The sequence below is a fragment of the Gaeumannomyces tritici genome (genome assembly GCF_000145635.1).
Source record: "Gaeumannomyces tritici R3-111a-1 unplaced genomic scaffold supercont2.3, whole genome shotgun sequence".
Lineage (NCBI taxonomy): Eukaryota > Fungi > Ascomycota > Sordariomycetes > Magnaporthales > Magnaporthaceae > Gaeumannomyces > Gaeumannomyces tritici.
In genome coordinates, this window is record NW_008804547.1 from 1,231,453 (window position 1) to 1,241,014 (window position 9,562).

Consider the following 9,562-nt stretch of genomic DNA (forward strand, 5'->3'; position numbering starts at 1 on the left):
GGGGCGCTAACAGCCAACCGGGCACGAATTCCCCGGAAATATGCCGGCAAATTACCGGTATCGCGGCCAAAGCATAATAGCAAAGCTAAAAAATAAAGTAAAGCTTAAATTGCACAAAAGCGTTTAAAGCGCAAAGGATTTAAAGGACCAACCTTAGGTGCCCGAAGGGGCACGAAAAAAGGGGAGGTTAAAAAAAGAACAATTTTTGTTAGCGATAGCACCTTTGGTAGGAGATTTACGGAGGCCTAACAAAAGAAACACCGCATCCGGCCCGTAACCCGGTAACCACCCGCTTCTGCACCGATTAACCCTTAACAAGGAAGTAAAAGGGGTTACGGCTACGGGATTTGCAAATAATACCAATTTAATTAATTTTAACCGCAACGCAACAAACGCAACCAATAAGCTTAAAACCGTTTATAACGTATATTTAAAATGGGCAAAAAAATTTGGAACGAAATTTAACCCGGCCAAATACCAATTGGTTTGGTTAATAAAAAGGAAAAAACCCGCGCTAACGCTACCTTTCCGTTTCGAAAAGGTTACGGTAAAACCAAAAACAATAAAAAAAGCAATGCAAATATTAAGCCTTTAAATTAATTTTAAACTGGATTAAATTTAATACATTTAAAAAATGCGCGAAAAAATAGCAACCCAAATATTATTTATTACGCGCTTAGCAACAATAACGTAAAAACCCACGTTTACCAAAACCAAACACTTATATTTGGCCGTAATTAAAGCAGCATTAAGCTACGCGGCCCCGGCTTACCATAAATTTAACGCTACCCCGCTACGGCTTAAAAAAATGGCCAAAACGTAAGCAAAAACGCAAAATAATTGCTTAAAAATAATAACGGGGGCTTACAAAAAAACCCTATAAAAATTGCTAAAATTAAAAACGCATGTAACCCCAATCCAAATATAATTAAATGGTTGCGTTGCCCATTTCGAAAAAAAGCTAAAAAAGAGCGGTTTGGCGGAAAAAATTGCAAACATTTGTAAAAAAGTGCAACAAAAATTAAAAAATAAAAAGCAAAAGCTTACGGTTACAACCACGCGGTTATTTCGTCGACGGGAAAAAACGCTAAATTGGATCGGAAAATTGGACCCGGAAATAGCGGTGCTAGAAAAATGGAAAAAAAGGTAGCACAACCACGTTACGGCAATTAAAAAGGGCGTTAAAGCCAATAAAAAGCAATTTAACAAAAAAATCCTAAGCTTTTACCGTAACTTTTATAAAACTTAAAACTTGCTATTGGTTTAGCTAAAAACGGAAAAGCTAAAGTTTTAAAGCTATTTAATTTCCCGGAAAGTCCCCGGCGTAACCGCAACGTATTAATACGGCCAAAACCCGAAAACGGTAGCATACGTACTATTACATTGCCCGAATTTGTAAAAACAAAAAAAAAACTTTTTTAAATAGTAAAGGGGCCGGCGAAATCCTTGCTAAATTAACCAAACGAAGCAGCAATCGTTACAAAATGGTTTATAAAAATAAAACGGCTTTTTAGCTACGCCTTATTAAACGATATTATCGATACGTAAACGGAAAAAGCGGAAAAAAAAAGGAAAAAACAAAAAAATGTTAAACGCCGCAACGAAACGGTAAATTCGAAAAAAAAATAAAAGGCTTAACCGCCCCGGCTTTAAAAAGCCAAACCCATATTAAACTTTATTAAAAAAACTTTCCAATAATTTTATTAATTATTAATAACATTACATACTAATAAACAAAATAACGCAACCTTTTATTTTAACGTTAAAAAACGGGAATTTATTTACGCCCGTAAAAGCGGGTTGCCGCAAACTATTTTTAAAATCCTAAATATAAAAAATCCGAACCGCCGGGTATATAACGCTTAAACGGCCATATTATCGCTTTTATCTTTAAAACCGAAATCGGATTTATCGGGGTTGCGGGAAAACGCTTAGGAAAGGGAAAGGAATGCAGCAATAGCTACTTTTTTAATCGCTACCCCGGGCGCCGCCAACACCCTTTTTACCGCCCCCGTCGCCGTTGCAACAACCCCGGTTAAACCCGCAACTTTACCTTAACCAAATTTATTAATAAGCTAAAAACCAACCGTATCGTCCTTTTCCTTAAATTTAACCGCAAAGCTATTAATTACCGAAAAAAAATTATTCGCCACTTTATTATCTTTACCGTTACCGTCGCCGCTATTAATTTGTAAAAAATCGGCGGGGGTAACTGTTAAAGGTTAATCGGTGCAAAGGCGGGTGGTTACCGGGTTACGGGCCGGATGCGGTATTTCCTTTGTTAAGCTTCCGTAAATCTCTTACCAAAGGTACTATCGCTAACAAAAATTGTTTTTTTTTAACCTTTCCCTTTTTCGTGCCCTTTTGGGCACCCGGGGTCGGTCCTTTAAATCTTTCGCGCTCCAAGCGCTTTCGTACAATTTAAGCTTTACTTTATTTTTTAGCTTTGCCATTATGCTTTGGCCGCAATACCGGTAACTTGCCGGCATGTCCCCGGGGGGTCCGTGCCCGGCTGGCTGCCAGCGCCCCTTTTTTCCTTTTTTGCCGGGCGGTTTTGCCCGTGCATTTAATGCTTCCCGCTTTTTGCCGGGCGGTTTCGCCCGTGCTTTTAATAGTAACCTTTTTAAAATATTCGTTATAGCGATCGAAAAATGTTGCAAGCAGAAGGGATAAGCACGGTGTGAGGCTATTCCGGTTAATATGCTTTAAGGAGGAAAGGATTTAAAGTGCAGGGTTCCGTAAAGGCCTTTGCCCTTTATATACACGTAACTCCTTGTCCTCCTTGCTTATTAAGCTTCTTTCCTAACGCTTGGAAGCGTTATACGCTTTTAAGCAAGTATTAAAAGCACGGGCGAAACCGCCCGGCAAAAAGCGGAAAGCGTTAAATGCACGGGCGAAACCGCCCGGCAAAAAAGAAAAAAGGGGGCGTTAGTAACCAGCCGGGCACGGACCCCCCGGGGATATGCCGGCGAATTATCGGTATTGCGGCCAAAGCATAATGGCGAAATTAAAAAATAAGGTAAAGTTTAAATTGTACGAAAGCGTTTAAAGCGCGGAGGATTTAAAGGACCGACCCCGGGTGCCCGAAAAGGTACGAAGGAAAAAAGGTTAAAAAAAACAATTTTTATTAGCGATAATACCTTTAGTAAAAGATTTACGGAAGCTTAACAAAAAAAATACCGCATTTGGCCCGTAACCCGGTAATTACCCGCTTTTGCACCAATTAACCTTTAACATATTGTTTTTTTTTTATACCTTTTTTATTTAAGGAGCAGGCCCGGGTAATTACCGGAAAGGATCGAGCAAATTTAAAAAGGGCATTTGCGATTTTGCACCGCTTATAATAACGCCCGACGCTACGTTAAGCACGTTGGAAAAGGCCGTTGGGCTACCGGAATAAAATACCAAAAAAGCCCCGCAAATTCCCAACGACCTTAAAAACCTTTCCGTAAAAAAATTGCAAAAAATAAACAACGCGCTGGAGGTTTAAAGCAAACGCGCCCGTTTAATTTAAAAAATCCAAAACAAAAGGTTAAAGCATGCGTATAAAGGTTTAAACGAAAATAAAAAAAATATTTTTAAGCAATGGAAGGGTTTTACGTAAAACAAAGTTATTTTTAAGCTTTCCATATTTAAAAAGTTGGCAATTTGGCAAAATATTGCCCATTACATTAACGATTACAAATTTATTTTCGAAAACGAAAAGGAACGCTACGGTAAGGACCGTATAAAGGTCCAAATAATTTTTAGCATTTTCGACCATTGTTAACGAGCATAATGGATAAAATACAAGCAAATGCATTACCTAAATACCGGGGTATCGTTTATTTAAACCAATTTTTTGCGGTAGTTTTAAGCAAGGTCGAAAAACCCTAATTCGCGGATATGGCTGGCGATTAAAAAGTTCGCGGGGAATATCGCTATTAAACAAAAAAATTACAAATTGTTCGAAACGTTTTGGATTCGTTGGAATTTGGTAAAAAACGACCTTTTCGAATTAGCACCCAAATAAATAAAAACGATATTATTTTTTAACCGGTTCCGCCCCAAAATTTAAAAACGGGTAATATTTAAAAGCTTTTTTTACATTATGGAAAAATTGCAAGCCAAAGCTTTTAAAATAAAAATAATATTAAAACCGTATAAAAGGACCCCGGGGGATACAAATGTCCCAGCCCTTAAAAAGCCGGTTATTTGCTTTAAATGCGGGCAGTTAAACCATATCGCTGTAGCATGCAAAATACGAACGGATAACCCGGAAACCCCGTTGGCCCTAGCGATTATATAAAAGGCGAAAAGGAAAAGGCCCGAAGTACGGTGTTACGGGTATAAAAAGCTAGGCTATATCCGGCCAACGTACTTTAAAAAAAGCAAAATATCGCTATTTAATTCGATACCGCTATTTGGCCGTTTAGGCACCGGGGCCTAAAAGTGCGCCCCGGCGGCTAAAACGCGCTAAAAAACCGAAATGTATTTACGGATTAACGGTTGCCGGGTAAAATTAAAAGCGTTGGTTAATAATAAAAACGACGTTAACTTATTGTACAGCCGTTTTTTAATAAAAGCAAAAAAAATACCGGTGCTAAACGGGGGCTACTTAGCGTAATTCGATACCAAAAAATGCATGCTTACGTTAAAGGTAAAAAAATACAAAATTTGGGTAACGAATAGTTAAAAAGTAACCCGAAAGTTAATAATGTTTTACGTAGTAATGCCCCGGACCGGGTATAACATTACGTTAAGCATGCTTTGGTTTTAGCAAAAGGATATTAAAATCCGGTTTGGGGATATAAGGTAAAGGTTTCCGGTAATTACCAAAAAAGTTAAAATAATTTTGTTAAAAATAGCTAAGGAATTAATCCAATCGGAACAAACGATAGCCGTGCTAACGGTTGCACGCCCGGAAACCCCGGAAAACCCCGGGGAAGGGCTAAAAGCTTTTCCGGAATAGGTTAAAGGGATAATTGCAAAATATGCGCAATTTTATAAATTAAACCTTTTGCTAAAATATATAAGTTGGAACCACGCGATTAAATTGGAAAAAAAAACGATGCCGCTTTACGAAAGCATTTATCCTTTATCCAAAAAAGAATTAAAAACCTTTCGGGGATACTTTAACGAAACCATAGCGAAAGGTTGGATCCGGCATTTAATTAACCCCGCCGGCGCCGGAATTTTATTCGTTTTAAAAAAAGACGGGAAGCTTTGCCTTTGTATCGATTATCGGGGTTTTAATAAGGTTACCAAAAAAAACCGGCTAGCATTCCCGTTAATTTACAAAATATTTAATCGGGTATTTAAAAACCAGTACTTTATTAAATTGGATTTAAAAAACGTTTATTACAAAATACGGATTCGATAAGGAAACGAATGGAAAATTGCTTTCCGTTGCAAATATAAACATTACGAATACTTAATAATGCCTTTCGGTTTAGCTAACGCTTTAATAACGTTTTAAAGCTTTATTAATATAACGTTTGGGGAATTAATTAATAGCAATTGCATCGTATATTTGGACGATATTTTTATTTTTTCGAAAATATAAAAAAAGCACCGCAAAGCAATAAAAACGGTACTAAAACGATTCGAACGGTTTAAATTTTACGTTAGCCTAGCTAAATGCGAATTCGAAACGGATAGTATCGACTTTTTAAAATTTAAAATAACCAAATTCGGGATCGAAATTTTGCCGGATAAAATTATTGCGATTTTAAAGTAAAGGATACCGGAAAGCGTTAAAAACATTTAAGTATTTTTGGGCTTTACGGGGTATTATCGGAAATTTGTAAAAAGTTACGCGAAAATTACTATGCTTTTAACGGACTTTTTTAGCAAAAATACCGTATTTTATTTAAAAAATATTGCGAAAAAGGCTTTTTGCAAATTAAAATTGCTATTTACGAAAGTTCCGGTATTAGTACATTTTAACCTTTCGAAACCGTTGTGCGTGCGGACCGACGCTTTAGCTTTTGCGATAAGGGCGGTGCTATTGCAATTGTAAAACGGCCGGTAGCACCCGGTAACTTACATATTAAAAAAGCTACGATAAAAAAAGCTACGCTATGCGATTTTTAATTTAAAATTGCTGGCGATCGTAAAAGTTTTTAAAAAGTAACGGCATTATTTAGCCTATTTATAAAAAATTGTTAAAATAATTACCAATTATTTAAACCATATTTATATTTTAACAAAAAAAAGGTAATAAAGCGTTAAACAAAATGGCTTAAAAATTTAGCAAAGTACGATTTTACAATTAAATGGAAACCAAAATATTAGAACCCCGCGGATAATTTATTAAAACGTTCCCAAAATATACCAATAAACGGGAAAGCCGATATGGCAAAAGAAAAATTCCAAAACGATTTATTAGCCAAATTCCGAAAAGCAGCTTACGTAAGGACGATTACCATTAAAAGGGATACTAAAACGATATTAAAACGTATTTTCGAAGCATAAATAAAGGACGATTTCGTTTAAAACGGTACTTGGAAAAACAAGCCCAACGTTTAGGAAATTAGCAACGGCTTATTTAAATATAAAAAGAAAATTTAAATTCCAAATTTAGCATCGCTTAAACGGGCAATACTTTAGGAATAATACGATAGCCCAACGGGGGGTTACAAAGGTATAGCCAAAACCTTAAAAAAGTTTAAACGGTAATTTAAATGGCCGGGTATGGTTAAAAACGTACGCAAATACGTACGGACGTATTAAATATACCAATAAACGAAACCGAAAATATAAGCACCTTACGGGTTATTAGCATTTTTGCCCGTACCAAACCGCCCGAAACAAAAATTATCGATAAATTTTATTGGAAAGTTTTTAACGTTGGTAAATAAAGCCGGTAAAAAGCGCAACGCAATATTAGTAATGGTTAACCGGTTTATTAAATACAGTTTTTTTATTCCGACGTTTACGAAATTAACCAATAAAAAATTGGGGAGCTTTTTGTTTGTATACGTTTAAAAGCTATTAAAAACGCCCGAAGGGATTGTATCGAACCGGAACAAGCTATTTACAAACGGGTTTTGGATAACCTTTGCCGGACATTTAAGGGTTGCAAAAAGGCTATCGATAGCATACCACTTTTAAACCGACGGGCAAACGGAACGGACAAACCAAACAATAAAGCATTATTTTCGGTGCTTTTGTTGCGAAAGGCAAAACGATTGGGCGTTATTATTGCACTTAGCAACGTAAATGCACAATACGAACGTGCATTCGGGGTTGCAAAAAAACCCCGGCGTTTTTATTAATAAAGTTTTACTTATAAAAGCTTTATAACTTTCGGGTAATTAAAAAAAAACCTTTGGCAACGGTTAAAATTAAAGCGGGGGTTTTGGAGGCAATTAAAAAGCAAGCTAAAAAATTGCTAAAAAAAGCAAATAATATGTACAAAAAGTATTATAATAAGGGCAGGACCCCGGTGCTTTTTGGGGTAAGCAATTGGGTATTGCTAAGTACAGCAAATATTAAAATAAAAAGGCTATCGAAAAAGTTATCGAATAAATGGTTAGGACTTTTTTAAATTTTAAAAATGGTTGGGTTAGCCGGTTTAGCGTTCCGGTTAAAGCTTTTGGTAAGTTACCGGATATACGACGTATTCCCAGCAAATTTATTGCGGGCGTTTAAAAAAAAGCCCGGCGAAAAACCAAAAAATAAAAAATTAAAAATCGAAAAAAAAAAAGGATCGCTTTGAAATAAAAGCTTTGCTAAAATATAAAGGGCTTTTGCGGAAACGAAAATACTTGGTTAAATGGATAAATTACAACGAATCGGAAAATTTGTAAATTTTAAAAAAGGATATTACGAAAAAGATTGTTTAAACGTATAAAGCAAATTTATTAAAAGCGAATTTATAGGATAAGGAAAATACCGGACTTTAGCGGGTAAATACCCGAAAAGGACGGGGGTATTATAAAAAAAAAGTAATAAAGGCCAAAGGAATGGCCTAAAAAAATGTTTTAACGTGCTAAACCGGTTAGCTACCGGGGAAAAACGTAAAAAAACCCGTAAACGGCTTGTAATAGCCGTAAAATATCGTGCTTTATAAATAAAAAGTTAAATAAAAACGGTATAGTACGGAAAACGCCCCAAATTAATGGTGCGATATATTTAAATCCCGAAAAATATGCAAAGTATAGCATACTTTGGAAAGCCCGTAAAAGGCATGCTTAGCGCGATACGCTAAAGCAATTACCGCATTTTAAACGTACGTTATAGTAAAAAATACCATTGTTTGCCCGAAAAAAAAGTAAAAAAATTTCCAAATAGCATGGCGAACGGGCTTAAGCGTTCGGGTAACGGCAAATGCATATTAACGGTATTTAAACCCATTAAGGGGGCGAAAAAAAAGCATTTTAAAATTATTTATTGGAGCATTAAAACTTAATTGGTAAATATGGATACCGGGATTTCGCAATGCTATAAAAGCAGCATAACAAAAAAAAATTGTAATTTTAATTGTAACAAATTAACGAAAAAGATTTAAAATTAACCACTTTTTAAAAAAGGAATACTAGTAATTAATTAGGAAAATATGTAAAAAAAATCGATTAAATGCCGTATTTAAAAGAACCAAAATTTCCGGAAACCACGTCCTTTTTGCTAGCGCTATAATTGTTACCGCTAAAGTTATTGGCGCCGAAAGCGGCATTTCCCGGCGTTAATACGGACGCCGCACCCTTACGGGAAGCCGCGCGGTTATAAGCTTGGGTATCCGAATGCGCCGCAATTATAGCAAAACTAGCGGTAATATTACCAAAAAAATAATTATACCTTTTTTAAAACGTTTAAAAAACGCTTTTATTTCGTTAAAAAAATTACCGATACTAATTAAAGTTTAAACTTGCTTTTTCGTTTAAACGGCAATGGCGTAAAGTTATTGGGAAATGTTTTGGGTAGCTTTTAATATCGCAGCGCTAACAATTTTGCGTTAAATGCGCTTTTAAATAACGGTTTAACGTTCGTAACGCGCAAATTATTCGGCCGATATGGTATAAAAGGATTTGGCTTTTTGGATAGCTTTGCAAGCGCGAAATTAAGCTTTAATAAGCTTTTTAAAAAGCTTTGGTATCGTTTTAAGCAACCGTTTGTAAACGGTATTTAGGATTTTGTAAAGGTTTTGGGCCATTTTCCAAAATTATTTGGAAAGTTTAACGCAAGCTTTGTTGCCAACCACGTTTTTGCAATAAATATATTTGGAAAACCCCGTACAATTATTAAAGTATATCGGTATACAAAGGTTAACGGTATAGTTTTAATATGCTTAACAACCAAAATAACGGCCATAAAATACCGTACGCTCCGTATAATTATTTTTAAAAAAGGGCAAATAAATAGGGTTTTAATTATTACTTTATTAAAAATCGATAATTTCCCGCAACGGGAGCGCGTTGCGAATACCCATATAAAGCGAAAAAAAGGTAATATTTATTTCGGGGGCAGGTTTATTGGAATCGAAAGCGTTGCGGCGGCGTTCGTTGCGCGCTTTACGCTTTTTTCGGCGAAAGTTTTTTGCCGCGGCGGTTAAAGCCCGCCGGGGGGTTACCGGCAAAAC